Source organism: Papaver somniferum, chromosome 7, assembly GCF_003573695.1.
Source record: "Papaver somniferum cultivar HN1 chromosome 7, ASM357369v1, whole genome shotgun sequence".
NCBI lineage: Eukaryota > Viridiplantae > Streptophyta > Magnoliopsida > Ranunculales > Papaveraceae > Papaver > Papaver somniferum.
In genome coordinates this window covers 114,085,952-114,103,483 of record NC_039364.1, presented here as the reverse complement: position 1 = coordinate 114,103,483, position 17,532 = coordinate 114,085,952, and positions in this window count along the sequence as shown.

Sequence of the window (17,532 nt, the reverse complement as noted above, 5' to 3'; positions counted from 1 at the left end):
AAGTATTACCTCTGTATAGACATCGATGGGAGATTGAAAAAAAAAAGACACTTAAACTTTAGATGACAAAATAACTGTTTATAATGTGTACGACAGGTATAACTTGTGTATGTAGTAGTTTTGAAAGATTTTCTTGCCATGATGTAATGGTAAAAAGAAAAGCATCGGAATCAGGCCTGATTTTTCAACAAACAATTTCGTGGTCTACCTAGTTGTCTTTTTAACTTACACTGCTAAAGAAAAATTTTGTTGCTTAGATGATCAAATTTCATTCTAAAACTTCAATTTCTTTCCTGTGGATTATTTTTGTTACAAGGATGCCATCAGCATACGACTTTCTTTCGATCGCAAAATCAAACAAAAACACAAAGTATTATAGTGTTTTATACTTGAAAACAAAAAACGAAGCCCCCATATTTTCAGGGCAATCTTGAAGAAATTGATCACAATTAAGTTTAAAATACAAATTGTTCTCGAGAGATTTCAAAGAAATTCGATTATCACAATTAAGTTTGACTATAATTTATCTAGTCAAATTTGTCTCATTTTTAAGATTTCATTTTCATGAAGGGAACTATTGATAGTGAAGGGAGAAGAGTCGAGGAAATGTGACCCATCATCACCCGTAGCTCATGACTAGTTTCTAACCTTGTCACACTACAAAATAGAGAAAACCTCACACTAATTCAAGCTTGTTTGGCTTAACATGGATGGAATTTGTATAACTTGGAACCAAGTGGATGAACCTACTTGACTCATCAAATAGGACCAATATCAACTCCTAACCAGACCCTAGAAGAATATCTGTCCTTCAAAGAGATGGAGAAGTGAAGTCAACTATGCCGTCTATTTGGTTTAGTTGGGAGTCTTGGACTTGTGATGTGCCACTATGAAACAAGTATGCATGTAGTATGAGTTACGGTTCTTTCTCGACTTCAAAAACAAAAAAGTTTTAGAAGAGTTGAATCTCTAAAACTTAAAATAAGGTAGGGTTTCGATTCGATCAATTATGTGTTGTAGTGTACCAGTTTTCTGACTAAGGTCGTGATTGTTTACTTATTGGAGAGATTCTTTTAAAATTAAACAAAAGATGCGTTCATTTATTGAAAATGAGGGGGGTTCCATCGGATAGAAGAATCAAGCACTGCACAGCTGATAGTGGAAACGCAGAAACATAGTTGTTCTCAAATTTGACAACGCCGTAGTTGACATGCCAGCCAACAATTTGTTTGTTTATGCATTCTTTTTAAACTCATTTCTTTTGACACCTTGAGAAACATTCATATCATACATATATACTTGCAAGTCGATATTGTTTGCTCTGCTGTTATGGGCCGTCATTATCTAATGCATAAACCCCATGAACCTAGTGTGTATTAGCTAGATTTTGTCTGCCCTTTAGTTCTCTAAAGGGTCTGGGATCTTAGGGTCCCTGGTAATTATTTGTAATTACTGTTTTCGGCTTTAATATTATGACTTAGCTAAAAATAAGTATTAGCTAGATTTTTCCATTCAAAAAAAAAGGAAGGAAGAAAAAGAAAAAAAAAAAGAGGGGGAAATGTCTTTTAGTTAGCAACAAATATTTGGAACTGTTTTCTCGTGATGAATCAGGGAACTTGTTCGATTAGTTTGAAAAAATTGAGCTAAAAGAGAAGAAACTCTAATATAATTGTTTCTGAATTCAAGGTTTTGTAAAGATTTTTTTTAGACAATTATTTCGACCCTCCCAGTCAATCAATTACAGATGAGTATGTCAAATGATCCTTTCAGGATACAATGAAACCCTTTAACAACGTAACTGAACCCAGAGTTTGTACCCCTTAATTTAACCGAGAACAAAGTGAGAATTCCGCGGATGCTTTCTGAAGGGGATTTGCATCTACAAGGGTATATGTTCATCGCCAACAGATACCTCCAATAACATCAATGGTAGCTATCGAGAAAGATCACATCTTTTAGAATTTGTTGGTTACAACATAGTTACTACATACATACATAAATCGAAGCAAACTAGTTTACATTCCTAACAAATTTTAACTAGCTGGGTCAAAACGGTTTTTTATGTTTAATATATGACAAACATCTAAGAAATCTCGACAAGGTTATCCATTAACCTCGAAATTACACATACAGTACATGCTCATTCCTTACAAGTATGGAAGAAATTAAGTAATTAAATTCCTGTTAGAGAGGAAATTTTTAGAACTATAAAAAACACGTCTGCCTAGAGTTCTCCGGGTCCAGATGGTTTCCAAGCTAGATTTTATCAGTCCAATTGGGACATTGTGGGTAATGATGTTGTTGTTCAAAACTTCTTTGATACTGGTTATATGCCTACTAATTTTAATAAAATTTATCTTTCATTGATTCCTAATACCGATAATCTTTCAAAGCCTGTTCACTTTAGGCCTGTGGAATACCATCTATAAAGTGATATCTAAGATCATAGCAGATATGATAAAACCACACTTGAAACACCTCACCTTACCAGGCAGCTTTTGTGCCAGGGAGAGCTACTCATGACAACATTATTGTTGCCCATGAGATGATCCATACCATGAAACATAAAGAGGGTTATAGTGGTACAATGACCTTAAAACTTGATCTTTCTAAGGCTTTTGATAGAATTGAGTGGCATTTTTTACTAGGAAATTTTTGAAGAAGTTTGGTTTTAATGAGAAATTATGTAGCTATATAGAACAATGTATTTCTACAACTGAAATTTTTGTTCTCTTAAATGGAACGCCTACTGATAGTTTCACTCCTATTAGGGGTCTTAGACAAGGGGATCCGTTATACCCTTATTTTTTTATTATCTGTATGGAAAATCTTTCTAGACTTCTATTACAAGCTGAAACTAATCACTTAATTTCAGGTGTTAAGGCAGCTAGAAATGCTCCAGGTATCACTCGCCTTATGTTTGCTGATGATATTCTAATTTTTGTGAAGGCTGATATACAATATTGCTAGTGTAATGAATGTTATAAATCAATTTGGTGTTGTTTCTGGTCAAATGCTTAATGTTGAGAAATCTAGTGTCTATTTTAGTCACAATATCAGTCCTAGTGCTAGACATACTTTAGCTACAGAATTAAAAATGAATGAAATGCTAGACATTGATGAATATCTAGGAGTCACTCTCTTGATAGGTAGGAACAAGACAAAAGCCTTTAATCCAATAATTCATTCTTTTGGTTCTAAGCTTAAAAATTGGAAAGGAAAAACTGTTAACCAATCAGGCAGATCTACATTGGTCAAACATGTTCTGAATTTATTACCTACTCATCAAATGCGCAGTTTTAAAATTCCTAAGACTCTATTAGATCATATGGATACTATTCAAAGGCAGTTTTGGTGGGGTCATCAACACAGCAGAGGTCTCTGCTTAATAGGATGGAACAAACTTAGTATACCTAAAGCTTTAGATGGTCTAGGTTTTAGGAATCTTGAAGTTTTCAATACTTCTCTTCTCACTAAAATGGCCTGGAAAGTTTGTACTGAGGATAATTTTTTATGCATACAAATAGTTAAAGCAAAATATGGTAAAAGTGGTAGTTTATTGCATTTGGATAAAATGAAAGATGACTGCTCTTGGTTATGGAGAATTATCTATACTGGATTAGAGATAGTCCAAAAATATTCTATATTGACTGTTAGGTGTGGCACAAAAATTAACATTTGTCTAGATAATTGGATTATAAGTTTAGATAGTCCACCTGTCCCAGTCATGAGACTTTCTAGCATTGTTTCCTTTAATCTTGTTTGTGATCTTTTCATACCAGACACTAGAATTTGGAATTATGATCTTATTATATCCTTTTTTAATCATGATACTGCTCTTGCTATATTGAATATGCATGGGCCGGCTACTGGCGAGGATCATCTGATATTGAAGCCAGATAAATATGGAAAAATTCTCTGTTAAAAGTGCATATAATACTTTATATACTGACTATGTGAATAATGCTATCGGTGGCGATATAATACTTAGAGATGTTTGGAAACATCTTTGGAAAATTAAAGTTCCACAAAGAGTCCACCTTTTCGTTTGGAAATGTTTAAAACACATAGTTCCTATTAGAGCCAGAATATAAGACTGAAATTGATTTGCATTGTTGTTTTTGTAATCATGACTTGGAAACTATTGATCATTTGTTCTGTGAATGTGATTATGCTAGATCAACATGGCTTGTTATTGGTATTAATAGTGCTAACATTTTACAAGCTCATATTTTTTTTCATGATTGGGTTGTTAGTTGGCTTCACAATAACAATCTGAATCATAATTCTCATGAACACATTTTTGAAAGTCATGTATGCAGGTTAATGTGCACAGTATAATATATGTGGAAGTGAAAAAGCGGGGGTACAATAACCACACCCAATATTTCGCTTAGCAATCTGTATGGACAAACTCCAATATATTTTCTAGAGAATCAACTAGACAGTCAGACTCAATCTAGATAAAAAGTATATCAAAGAGTTTATATCTCAATCTCTCGATTTGATATATACTCAAGAAAATAGAAATTTGCGAGTCTTTATCAAATACTAGAGAGATAACTTGGATGGTACCAAAGACCAATATCCAAGTGTCAATCAATTTAAATCAACAACCAAAAGGTCGGATATTCTAATTGATTGAACAACGCACAACCTGTGATATTTCAATTATATAACAAAATATAATGCGGAAAAGAAATAACAAAGACACCAGAATTTTGTTAACGAGGAAGCCGCAAATGCAGAAAAACTCCGGGACCTAGTCCAGATTGAACACACACTGTATTAAGCCGCTACAGACACTAGCCTACTCCAAATTAACTTCGGTCTGGACTGTAGTTGAACCCCAATCAATCTCACACTGATTCAAGGTACAGTTATGCTCCTATATCTCTGATACCAGCAGGATACTACGTACTTGATTCCCTTAGCTGATCTCACCCACAACTAAGAGTTGCTACGACCCAATGTCGAAGACTTTAATAAACACATCTGTATCACACAGAAAAGTCTATAATAATAGATAAATACGTCTCCCACGAATATACCTACGAGTTTTGTTCCGTCTTTTGATAAATCAAGGTGAACATGAACCAATTGATAAACCAGACTTATATTCCCGAAGAACAGCCTAGTATTATCAATCACCTCGCAATAATCCTAATCGACGCAGCGAAAAAAAATATTTTGGAATCACAAACGATGAGACGAAGTGTTTGTGATTACTTTTATATCTTGCCTATCGGAGATATCAATCTTAAGCCAATTATTACAATTATACTCGTACGATAGAAACAACAAGATCAGATCACACAACTACGAGAAAGTAGTATCGGTCTGGCTTCACAATCCCAATGAAGTCTTTAAGTCGTTAACGTGGTTTAGAAGAAGAAACCAAAGGTTAAAGGAGAATCGACTCTAGCTTAGCACAACTAGTATCACACAGAAGGTGTTGGGATTAGGTTTCCCAGTTGCTAGAGTTCTCCCTTGTATATCTTTCAAATCAGGGTTTGCAATCAATGTTAGCTTGGTAACAAAGCATTCAATATTCACCGTTAGATGAAAACCTGATTAGATTCAAGCTAATATCTTTCAACCGTTAGATTGAAAACTAGCTTGTTACGCACAAATTAAATGCACATTTCTAGGCTTGTTAACCGTACCCAAACTTGTACATTTGTTGGTTTAACAATAGTCAACCAAATGGTTAGCCATATGATCACTTTCATATCAACCATATTCTTCTTCACCATAACTAGTTCAAGTCACTCAAATGAACTAGTTAGAGAGTTGTTCAATTGCAAGGAAACGATTTGATTCACTCGAATCGGTTCATGAACTATATAGCCACGGTTTGCAATTTGCATTCCTTAGTTTATATAATAATAAGTTTACAAACATCTTTTTAGATATAACCTACTCAAGTTAGCGGACTGGGTTCGCGGAATTAAGTTCTCGGACGGAGTTCACAAACTCCAGCAGAATTTCTCGGGACGAGAACTTCCGCCAGTTCGCGGTCTTGGCTCACGCCACCATGCCGATTCTCTTGATCAACAAAGTTCACAAACTTCGGTTCAAGGTATAAGGACTTATACATATATGTGTTTCCACAACCATGCTTATATCCTCTAATGGTTATATAATCTAAACTCTCATTTCAATCATTGAAACATTCTTAGAGGACGTTGATATTCCATAGTTGTTATTCACAAACTATTTTTCGTCAAAGTAAGCAATTTTCAAAGTGATTGAAACTTGTCATGACTTTCATCACTAGGTAAAGATGAACTTGGTTAAAGCGAAAGCTTACCAACACATATTTCGAGAAATAGATAGGAGAGATAAACTCGGCTCGAAATAGCAAATGTGTATAATCTAAGTCTATATAGTAAAACGAATTTTATCTCTAGATAGAAGATAAATAGATTTTTGAGTGATAGATAAGTTCAATTCTCCACATACCTTTTATTCGATGAAGATCCACCGGTTCCTTGAGTAGTCCTTCGTCTTGTATGATGATTTCCATGGAGTTCTTGAGCTCAACTACACTTTCTATCATAATCCGAGAACTTAGATATAGTAGACTAGAAATCAAGACTTATAGTTTTGATCACTAACATTGACAAACATGCTTGAGATAGCAACGCATGCGAGTTCGACCGAGCAATACTCTAACAGGAAGGACATGTGCAATCTGGTTTTTCAAAATTCAAAACCAAATGCTCATGCTAAGGTAGCTAGAATTCAGAGTTTGGTTAATCAATGCAATATATCTATAGCTTCCACTACGTATACAACTATTATAAATATACTGTTAAAGGATTGGTGTCCCCCTGCCAAATGATATCTTAAGATCAATATGGATGCTTCTTACATATCTGATACAGGAAAAGGTTCCATTGGACTAATTATTCGTGATTGTGCAGGGAAATGTTTAAGAGTTAAAGGAAGAACAATAGAGGGGACTGTGGATGCTAAATTTGGAGATGAAAATTTGGAATGTAAAGCTATGTTGTTGGCGGTGGAATGGATGAAGTCACTGGATTATAAACAAGTTGTGTTTGAACTGGATTGTGAAAATGTTGTGAAATCACCGAATAGTGATAAATTACAAGTTCACTGGTTCAATCATAACCTTCTTATTTCTATTAAAGAATAATTTTTAAATAATAGTCTATGATTTTGTAAGTCAGTTCATAGGTTAGGAAATAATGTTGCTCATAGTCTAGCAAAAAAGGCTAGAGAAGAAGTAATATCTTTTTGTTATAATGATAACTATCCTTCTAACATTGTTAAATGGATAGAGGAAGATTATGTAATTTTTAATAATAATTAATCAATAAAGCTTCTTTAGTATAAAAAAAAATTAATTAAATTGCAATAAAACAAACATGTTATGTGCATAATTATCTTCCTAATTTGTACACGGTGAAGTCAATTTCAAACAAACTCAATACATGATTTAACCTATAGAACAATCCTATAAGAGAAATTAAGGATTTAAGATCAAAATCATTCAACACTTTCATGCAGCTATGCCGTTAGGGTACCTAAATAGTTTCTTCATCTTATTTTATTTGTAAGTACTATTTATCACATAGCAATAAGATAACAATAAAAGAAAGATGATGAAGAAACAGAAATCAAACTCAATAAACCGAGACGAGGATTGCTATTTCCTTAAAACGCAATTCACCCCTATACATATGATGAACAACTAATGGTCAAGGTTTCCCAGGATACAACGGTTACCTTTCGGAATAACACAACACTTGAATACTTGGAAAGCAGGCGTATGCAAGATGAAGAACAAAAATGTATGTACTCTAGAATGCCAATGGTGCAAATTTTCGGTGAAGAAAAATATATAAGAACTTGGGATTTATATATTTTTTGCACCTCTCCATATGGGACAGACGTCTATTGACCAAAGGTTGTGTGTGAACAAGATTTAAACCCTGTCGTCAGATCGAGTCAGGTATCTATTGATGAAAAGACATAACTTTGGACCGTTTGATTAAGTTTCATAAATGTTTTTCGGTTATAAATTGTCATTCATATCCAACAATCCCCCACAATGAATGCAAATTGTCCTAAAGAGATGGATTAAGAAAGTTTCATACTAAACCCTAATGAAAGCACTAGAGAGTTCGTATACGGAACATCACTGTTTTGGGGGAGATAGATTTTGGCTTTGAATCTTCCATAGTGAATATCTACCGGGTGTACAAGTTGATTAGTGAACGCGAAATCTTGAACTATTCAACGGTATAATGTACATTTCGGTTGCATCACACAGTTTATTTCCTTTCATATTTTGTTCTCGGTTGTGTCCATTTCGGCCTTGAACATACCCGGTTGTTCATGAGTGCTTTAGAGTATATAACCTTGTAGTTCTTATAGAAGCGGCACCATTTCATACCGATATAGGTGAATCACTTGTTAGAAGTATCCTGCTATATTCCGTTTAAATGAATTTAGAGCCATAATAATTATTAAAAGAAATTCCTATCCTTTCTCGTTACAGGTAACACTGACTCTCATCATAGGATTGGGATAGAAAAAAAATTCTCTTTCAATGTTTTTCTGGCGAATAATTCCCAAATTAGTTATCCCTTTTGAACCTAAACCATAGGATCTCCAATCCCCTACATTGGGTTACCGCTGCAACTAATTCTTCAGTTAGGCTATAAGACATATTCCCCTTGATAAAGCAATTATAAGCTCTCTAGAATTCGTAAGTCGATGTCATACCATTTAAAATACTATTTATTTTCGAGTGCGCACATTTGAGAGCAATTGCCTAATGATATTATATATGTCGTCATTGTATTCTCAAGACGTAACATAATATCATAAATTATGTGCTTTTCCCAAATATCTCTTTGATCGAACATTATATTTAATTATAATATGCATATACATACTATGGCCATACATGTATCTCATTTTTCAAGAAAATTTTAGGTACCTTCCCGACTTTGCGTCCAAAGTTCCGGAGTACTTAGTTGATCTCTCCATCAATATTTATTCCCATAACACGTGTTAGAGCATTGCTCGGTCGAACTCGCATGCGTTGCTATCTCAAGCATGTTTGTCAATGTTAGTGATCAAAACTATAAGTCTTGATTTCTAGCCTATTTATAGATGTCTCGGACTAGGACATAGATAGTGTAGATGAGCTTAGATCTCTCGACGTTCATCTCTTGAAGACGAAGAACTACTAAGGGGAGCTTGTGGAACTTCATCGACAAAAGGTAAGTGGAGACTTGAACTCATCTATCACTTGGAAAGTTTATTTATACTATCTCCTATATTGATACATAAGTCGTGTTAAGATATAGTTTTCTCTATACACATTTGAGATTTCGAGTTGAGCATATCTCGCTTACATATTTCTCGAAATATGTGTTGGTAAATTTTCGCTTCGACCAAGTTCATCTTATATCATGAGAAACTTGTCGAGTAACATCTTACATGGTTTGTGTGATACAATCATTTGATGTAGGCTTGGAATGTTTCGATAATGATTATTTCAATATCTTGAAAATTACTTTGATGCTAATAGTGTGTGAAAACGGCTATTGACATTATAGAAGAACGTTTCAATGATTGAAATAAAGAGTTGATGATGTAACCATCTTTGGATATAAGCATATATAGTGTGTTGGCACATTAGTGTATAAATCCATAAACCGGAAGCCAAGAGTATGCATATGTGTGTATACGAAATTGGTGAAGGAGACATGTTAAGTATGCGTACCCGTACGCATACTGGCGGAAGTTTTCGAACCGAAAATATCTGCTGAGTTTGGGAATTACAATGCTGAGTTTGGGAATTACAAACTCCGAAACTAGTCACCTTGGTTCGAAAATTTCTGCTGAGTTTGGAAACTTAACAAACTCATAATCCGGTTGCTTAAGTACGCATACCCGCATGCATACTTAATCTGGTTACTTTGTTAAATCGGTCAGTTCATGGACTTAAACATTTAAATCATAAGTAATGTAATATTTGCAAACCGTGGCTATAATGTCCATGATTGAGTCAAGTGAATCAAATTGATTTGGTCTCAATTGTGTTTTCTAAACAATTGAACAACTCTTTAACTAGTTTCATTTGAGTCATTTGAACTAGTTATGGTTAAGATGAATAAGGTTGATATGAGAGTAATCATATGGCTAACCTCGGTTAACTATTTGTGAACCAACCTGGTGTACACGTTTAGGTACGGTCACATAAACCTAAACGAGGGTACATTTCGTTTGTGTGTAACAAGCTAAGTTTGATCTAACGGTTGAAAGATATTAGCTTGGTTGAATCGGGTTTTTCATCTAACGGTGAATATTGAATGCTTTGTTACCAAGGTAACTTGGATTTCCAACCCTGATTTGAAAACTATATAAAGGAGAACTCTAGCAACTGGGAAAACTAATCCCCACACCTCATGTGTGTTACTAGTTGCATAACTAGAGTCGATTATCCTTTAACCTTAGGTTTCTTCTCGAGACCCTGTAGGTTAACGACTTGAAGAATTCATTGGGATTGTGAAGCTAGACCCAACTATTATCTTTGTAGTTGCGTGATCTGATCTTGTTGTTTCTATCGTGTTGAGTGAAATTGAAATGATTGGCTCGTCTCCGATAGGCAAGATAGAAAAGTAATCACAAACAAACTTCGTCTCATCATTTGTGATTCCGCAATAACTTGTTTCGCTAGTCGATTAAGTTTATTGTGAGGTGATTGATAATACTAGGCTGTTATTCGGTAATATAAGTCCGGTTTATCAATTGGTTCTTGTTCACCTTGATTTATCAAAAGACGGAACAAAAACTCTTGGGTATTTCTGCGGAAGACAGATTTATTCAATCCTATAGACTTTTATATGTGAGACAAATTTGTCTATCAAGTCTTCGACTTTGGGTCGTAGCAACTCTTAGTTGTGGGTGAGATCAGCTAAGGAAATCAAGTGTAGTATCCTGGTGGGATCAGAGACGTAAGGAGCGCAACTGTACCTTGAATCAGTGTGAGATCGATTAGGGTTCAATTACAATCCATTCCGAAGTTAATTGGTAGTAGGCTAGTGTCTGTAGCGGCTTAATACATTATGGTGTTCAATCTGGACTAGGTCCCGGGGTTTTTCTGCATTTACGGTTTCCTCGTAAACAAAATTCTGGTGTTTGTGTTATTTTTTTTCCGCATTATATTTTGTTATATAATTTAAATATCACAGGTTGTGCATTAATATCAATCAATTAGAATATCCAACCTTGGGTTGTTGATTTATATTGATTGACACTTGAACATTGGTCTTTGGTACCGTTCAAGTTACTCCTCTTATTCAACTGGGGTCTCAGATTTCTATTTGCTGATTGCGGATTGAATTAAGAGTTAGAGATATTAAACTCTTTGATATACTTTATTCTAGATTGAGTCTAACTGTCTAGTTGATTCTCTAGAAAGTGTATTGGAGTAAGTCCTCTCAGATTGCCAAACGAATTGTTGGGTGTGGTTGTTAGACCCCCACATTTTAATATTCCTAACAAATTTTAATTAGTTGGATCAAAATGGTTGTTGTATGTTTCATATATGACAAACGTCTAAGAAATATCTAAGTTACTTTATCTACAGATCATTCATAATGATTGTCCAAGACAAGGTTATCCATTAATCTATAAATTAATGATTTAACCTGTTAAAATAGTACCATAAGAGGAATTAAGGATTTAAGATCAAAATCATTCAACACTTTCATGCAATGTATCTATCATGCTATGTCGTTAGGGTACCTAAATAGTTTCTTCAGCCTATTCTCTTTGTATGTAATATTTAACACATAGAAATAAGATAACAGTAAAAGAAAGGCGGTGAAGAAACAAAAATCAAACCCAATAAACTGAGGCGAGGATCACTCTTTCCTTAAAAAGAAATTCACCATGTTTACATATGTTGAATAGTTAATGGTGAAGGTTTCCTAGGATACGACGGTTACCTTTCGAAGTAGCACATCACTTGAATACTTCGGAAGAAGGTGAACACAAGATGAAGAACAAAAGTCTTCGTACTCTAGAATGCTAATGGTAAAAAAAAATTGGTGAAGAATACTGGATACATACTTGGGATTTATATCTTTTTTGTGCACCTCTTCGCATGGGACAGACGAACGGTTGTGTCTGAACAAGTTCTAAATGCGGCAGTCAGATCGAGTTAGTTGTCTATTGGTGAAAAGACATAATTTTGGACCATTTGATTATGCCTCCTAACTGATTTTCGGTTACAATTTGTCATTAATATCCAAAATAATTCGAACTAAGAACCGAATTTAGCTTCATTGAAATGTTACACAATTTTGGAAAAACCTTGGGACCTTCCGTGATAGCAGCAAACGACGTCAACTGAAATTATCCAACACATATTTAACACAGTAAAAACACCATTATATGTCATGTGTCAAAAATAAAAAATAAATAAAAAATAAATAAAAAAAGGAACCATTATATGCAATCCATATGTTAGTTTTTCTGTTGAAGTTTGTTACAACCGGTTGTTTTCTTGAGAAATGCTCAACCAAGCCTCACTCCCTTATATAAGGATTTGTGTCACATATGTATCATGTAACGCTCAATTCTTCCTTTGGTCTACTCTGCATAATGTAATTCTTAGTATTGATAACCGTGAATATTATATTCCATATGTATCTTTAAAGCAATGATGAGTATATAGTAGGCGCCAGGCGCAAGTCCATGAATATGAGTACTCTAGAAGACTAGAACCTTTAAAATTTAACCAGAATAATCCCAACACACGCAAGTATGATCATTAAGCATATCAACACGTGTATTGCTTGGCATCACTTTGAAAGCTGATATTAGCGTGTGTTGCCTCGATTAAGGAGATCATATATAGGTTTACCTGTCGCAAACTATTATTTTCGTAAGTAATTAATTTCTTTTCAAAAAAAGTGATCGAACTTACACTTAGAATATGCTTATGTTATTACTCATAGAAGTCCGGATATTTGGAGGACTAAGTAAGAAATTTTTATTTTTCATTATCCAGATCCGCTTAAAACTCACTAGCAGAAAAATTGTTCTGAAATGCAAAAGCTCCAGTTTGCAACTTTAATAGTTCATGATGCGAATTTGAGTTCTCATCAGCAAAGTCTAGAAGTAATCCACTAGGAAGGAACAACTCAGCGATACACAAGCTCCATTTGGTGATGCTCTCAGTTCGACACGTAAAGTCAGGTCATCGTTAGAAAACCAACCGTCAAATAAACCAGTATCTCTTCACTAAACTAGCCCACGCACTTCACCAGAGGACACCACACATTAGCCTTGACAACAAGATCCGCACAGCAGGACAGTGGAGTCCTCAACCCCCACAAAACAAGATAAGTCATATTTTCTCTTAACCACTGTATCAGTCACATTTTCTCTTGATTATCACATAAGTTACATTTTTTCATAATCATCGCATGAGCCTTATTTCGCTTACATTATTGTAGCATATTCAATCCAATTTTTAGTTGTATCCAGCTCATGCGGCATCATGATTCCAACGCAACTTTCAAAAAAGAAAGAAAAAATTACAAAATAAGTAAATAATTCGGTATTTGAAAATCTTTTCAAAAGAATTTCAGCCAAATTTTTCCAAAACTTCCTCTCACGATTTCAGAACGACAACAAATAGGTTTCTGACAGAAAAAGTTTGTCGAGCAAAACCGTATATGAGAAAAAGCAATTTGCAAAACAAGACTACCGAAAGTAAAATGATTTTGTTCGTTGTGTCAACTACTACACTACATTTCCCCAGTAGGATTTTGATGCATTCATTAGCAGCTCCACCAAACTCTGCCAAACAATATTGACTTGAAATACTACATTGCGTTCGACAAACAATCATTTCATTTAATCCCAACAATAACACCAGAATTCCCTTGAAAGAATTAAATTTTCAAAAAAAAACAAGAGATGGTATGCATCTGCGTTATTAAGTATCTCTCTATGACATACATTTATGTCTAGAGACGGATCAAATAAATTTTTGGGAATAAGTATCTTCATTTGACAAACCTTCATTCCGGAGATAACATTTCGCACTAAATATCTCTATATGACAAACCTTAATGTCCAGAAACGAATATATTTAAAATTTTGCAAAAAGTATCCCTGTGAGAAAAACCTTCATGTCCGGAGATAATAAAAACAATGATACAAACGACTCAAAATTTCATTTAATTGTAAAAAACCCTAATGCATATGTATGGTAACCAAAAACAATAAAAGACTCCAAAATACAAGAATAAGCGAGAGGAAAAACCACGCGCTGACAAAAAGTATGGACTTTGAAGCTCTTGTCCCTGTTATGCGGGACCTACGGTATCATGAAAACGCTCTGAAGCAACGCAAAATAAAAATAAAAAATCGCAACCTCTAGTTTTTCCTTGAGGGATAGCATGTACTTCAGTTTAATTAGGAATGACAACTTTCTTATTCATGTTTCACATATCTTTCCGGACCTCCGGATAAATGTGGGATCTTTTCTCAGAAGGAGCAACACCAGCGACATCAACCTCCATTATCTTCATACACTCCTGGGTCACCGAGGTAATACCTTTATAAGCATCAATACTCGAGGTATAAGGAAAAGGAGACCCAACCCATTCACCTAAGAAGGAAATAAAAACTGTAAAATCAGAATATGCAGGATGCACCAGAGTGTCATAAAGGATTTGAGTTACGAAAATACTCATGTTTTAGGATTACGGCGGAAGCTGGTTTGAATTTTTTAAGAGTCTCTAAGCAAATTTTGTTAAAAGGAAAAAGTTTGTTTATGTGGATTTCTTATTCCTATACCACCCAATTCTTTCCTAGTGCAAATATTATTCCAAAACTTAGTGTAAATTTCTTTAAAGGCTTCATCTTTGTCCCACAAGTCCCTTTGAAGCTTATCAACTTATCTAGTGCCTTTTTAGGAAATACAAGGCATCATATTTGAAAAATTGGGAAAACTAAGGATAAATTTAATCAAAATTGTTTTGCCAACATGAAAGAGCAATTTAGTTTTGCAACCTTGCAGAGAAGCGTAACATCTGTTAAGCGATGCTCAAAATTGTTTGTTTTATTTTTGTCGAAAAACAAAAAACTGCTTAAATACTAACAATTTTTAAAAATTTGTTTAATATTGGAATCCTACTAATAATTCTACAGTACTTATTATGAAGCTTGGAATAAAAGTAAATTCCAGATTTTTGTATATTAAGCATTTGACCAGACATTTCAACAAATATATATGTGAAGAATATCCATCAAATTCTTAACTTCAGGAATACCCGCTTTTGTGATCAAAAAGCATCCTTCCGCAAAGAAAAAATGTAACACGGAAGGGAAATCTTTTGAAACCTTAATTTCATTGATTTTTTTGCCACGTTCAGCTAAACAAAAAATCAGATAAGATCTCCATGTACGAAATGGAGTGACAGGAGATCACCCTATCTTAACCCTCTTTCAATTCTAAAAGATTTCCAGAATCCCCATTAAGCAAGACTGAAAGGAAGTAGTAGTAACAATGGTATAATCAGGAAACCATTATTAAAACTAAAAAATTAAGGATCTTTTCTAAGAAGGATCATTCGACTCGAGTAACAACTTTTAAAAGATCAAATTTTAAAGCAAATTCACCTTTTTTGAGGTTTTCATAATGCGAAAAACTTTATGAACAATTATTATATCATCGGTGATTAGGCGACCGAAAATTTTATAAACAAACACCTGCAACAAAGTAATCAAAATCAAAACAAAAAGTACTCAACGAAAAGTCCAAAAGTAATATCAAAAAAATATAGCTCTAAAACATGTTTTTTTTTAAAGATTACTCTTAGACTTTTATTTGATTATCTTTTAATTTTGGTTACTTTGTTGCATGTGTTTGTTGAAGGCTTGATTTATACATTTTCAAAACCTATCAACACCCTATCAACAAGCACTCGTTATCCCAACTCGCCCATCACAACTCTTATCCATATCTTTAATAAAAGTGACATAAAACCCAAATCATCATGGCCTTTGAGACAAATGCCTCTTCAGACATGGAAATATTGAAACACTGTTAATAGAGAGTATCAGTTTACCGGAGAGGTACCTAAATCCATACAAATTACGTTAAGCAGTTATTTTATAAATTCACATTTACAGTAAAATATATATGAATTGTTGGCTGAATTATATGGACCAGTAGTTGTACTTGTAAGGCAAAAGCAAGGGTTATACAAATGTAGGTAGAAGATGCATATAAGCCCCAGTATCCGAGATACTACGTAATTCCATTCCTACCTTGGTACATTGTACAAAACCAATGTTTCTTGTACTCGTATTTTTTTTTATCAGCAAAGCAAAAATTTCCATTGATCAAAAAAGGGGTACAAAAGAATTATACCACCCAAAGAGAGTACAAGGAAGAAAAGAAAGAAAAAGAACAAGACAAGAGAAGCGATACAAGAAAGACAGAGAATGCAAACAAAAACTCCTGCACCTAGGAAGGTTGAAAGTACAACAATTTCTAATTCTCAATAACAGTTTCAAAAGAAACATGTTGAAACTCAATAAAACATAAGGACCATGTAAAACACCAGTATTTCGCTTTAGAAATAACCTCTTGAAGCTCCATTTTCTTCTCCGAGAAGACTCTAGCGTTTCTTTCCAACCAAATTGACCAAGCTATCATAGCAGGTATTGTAGCCCACAACTTCTTCTGCGACTTCGTCAAACCCTTGGCATACCAGGTACACAACATAGTCTTCATCAAGGAAAGAAGCACAAAAGAAAACTGGAGCTCACTCCTAAAATGGTTCCACAACCCTTGAGAAAAAACACAGTGAGTAAATAGTTTCGGTCTCACCACAAAACACACAACCACTTGCAATTCGCATACCTCTCAGCTTAAGAAAATCCTTAGTTAGGATTTTGTTTTGAAAAACACACCAAATTAAAAAAAAAAAAAACAATTTTAAGAGGATAATGTCTTAAGCATAATGTCTTAATCAGCATTCACAACTTTACTACTAGATATTATACCATTAACAAATCTCTTAAACAACTGGAAACTAAACAAAAAGAAATATAAATAAAATTATCAAGCTGTTATGATTCGAAGTTAGCCAAACTGACACATTTCTATACAGGGAACATCCACTTGAACCTCCTATACTACTACCAAAATGATAGAGTTGGTACAGCCAAAAAATTGGACCGCAGTTTGGAGTTGAGTCTGAAATTGAACGGAGCGTAGGTTTTGGTTTTACTTTGATAACTATCGATAGATATAGCCCTACTACTGCAAGTGTAGAAACAAGAAGACGACTTTGACTCAAACAAGTTAACCGTTGAATTTGGGAGATAACCCATCCGATTGGCATAAATGATTTACACTCCTACGGAATCTTAGCGTTAGGAGCGTTCACTCCCATGTGGGAATTGATATTTGTTTCGCTACTCCAATACCCAGTAGTTGGAAATTGGAATCCAAGT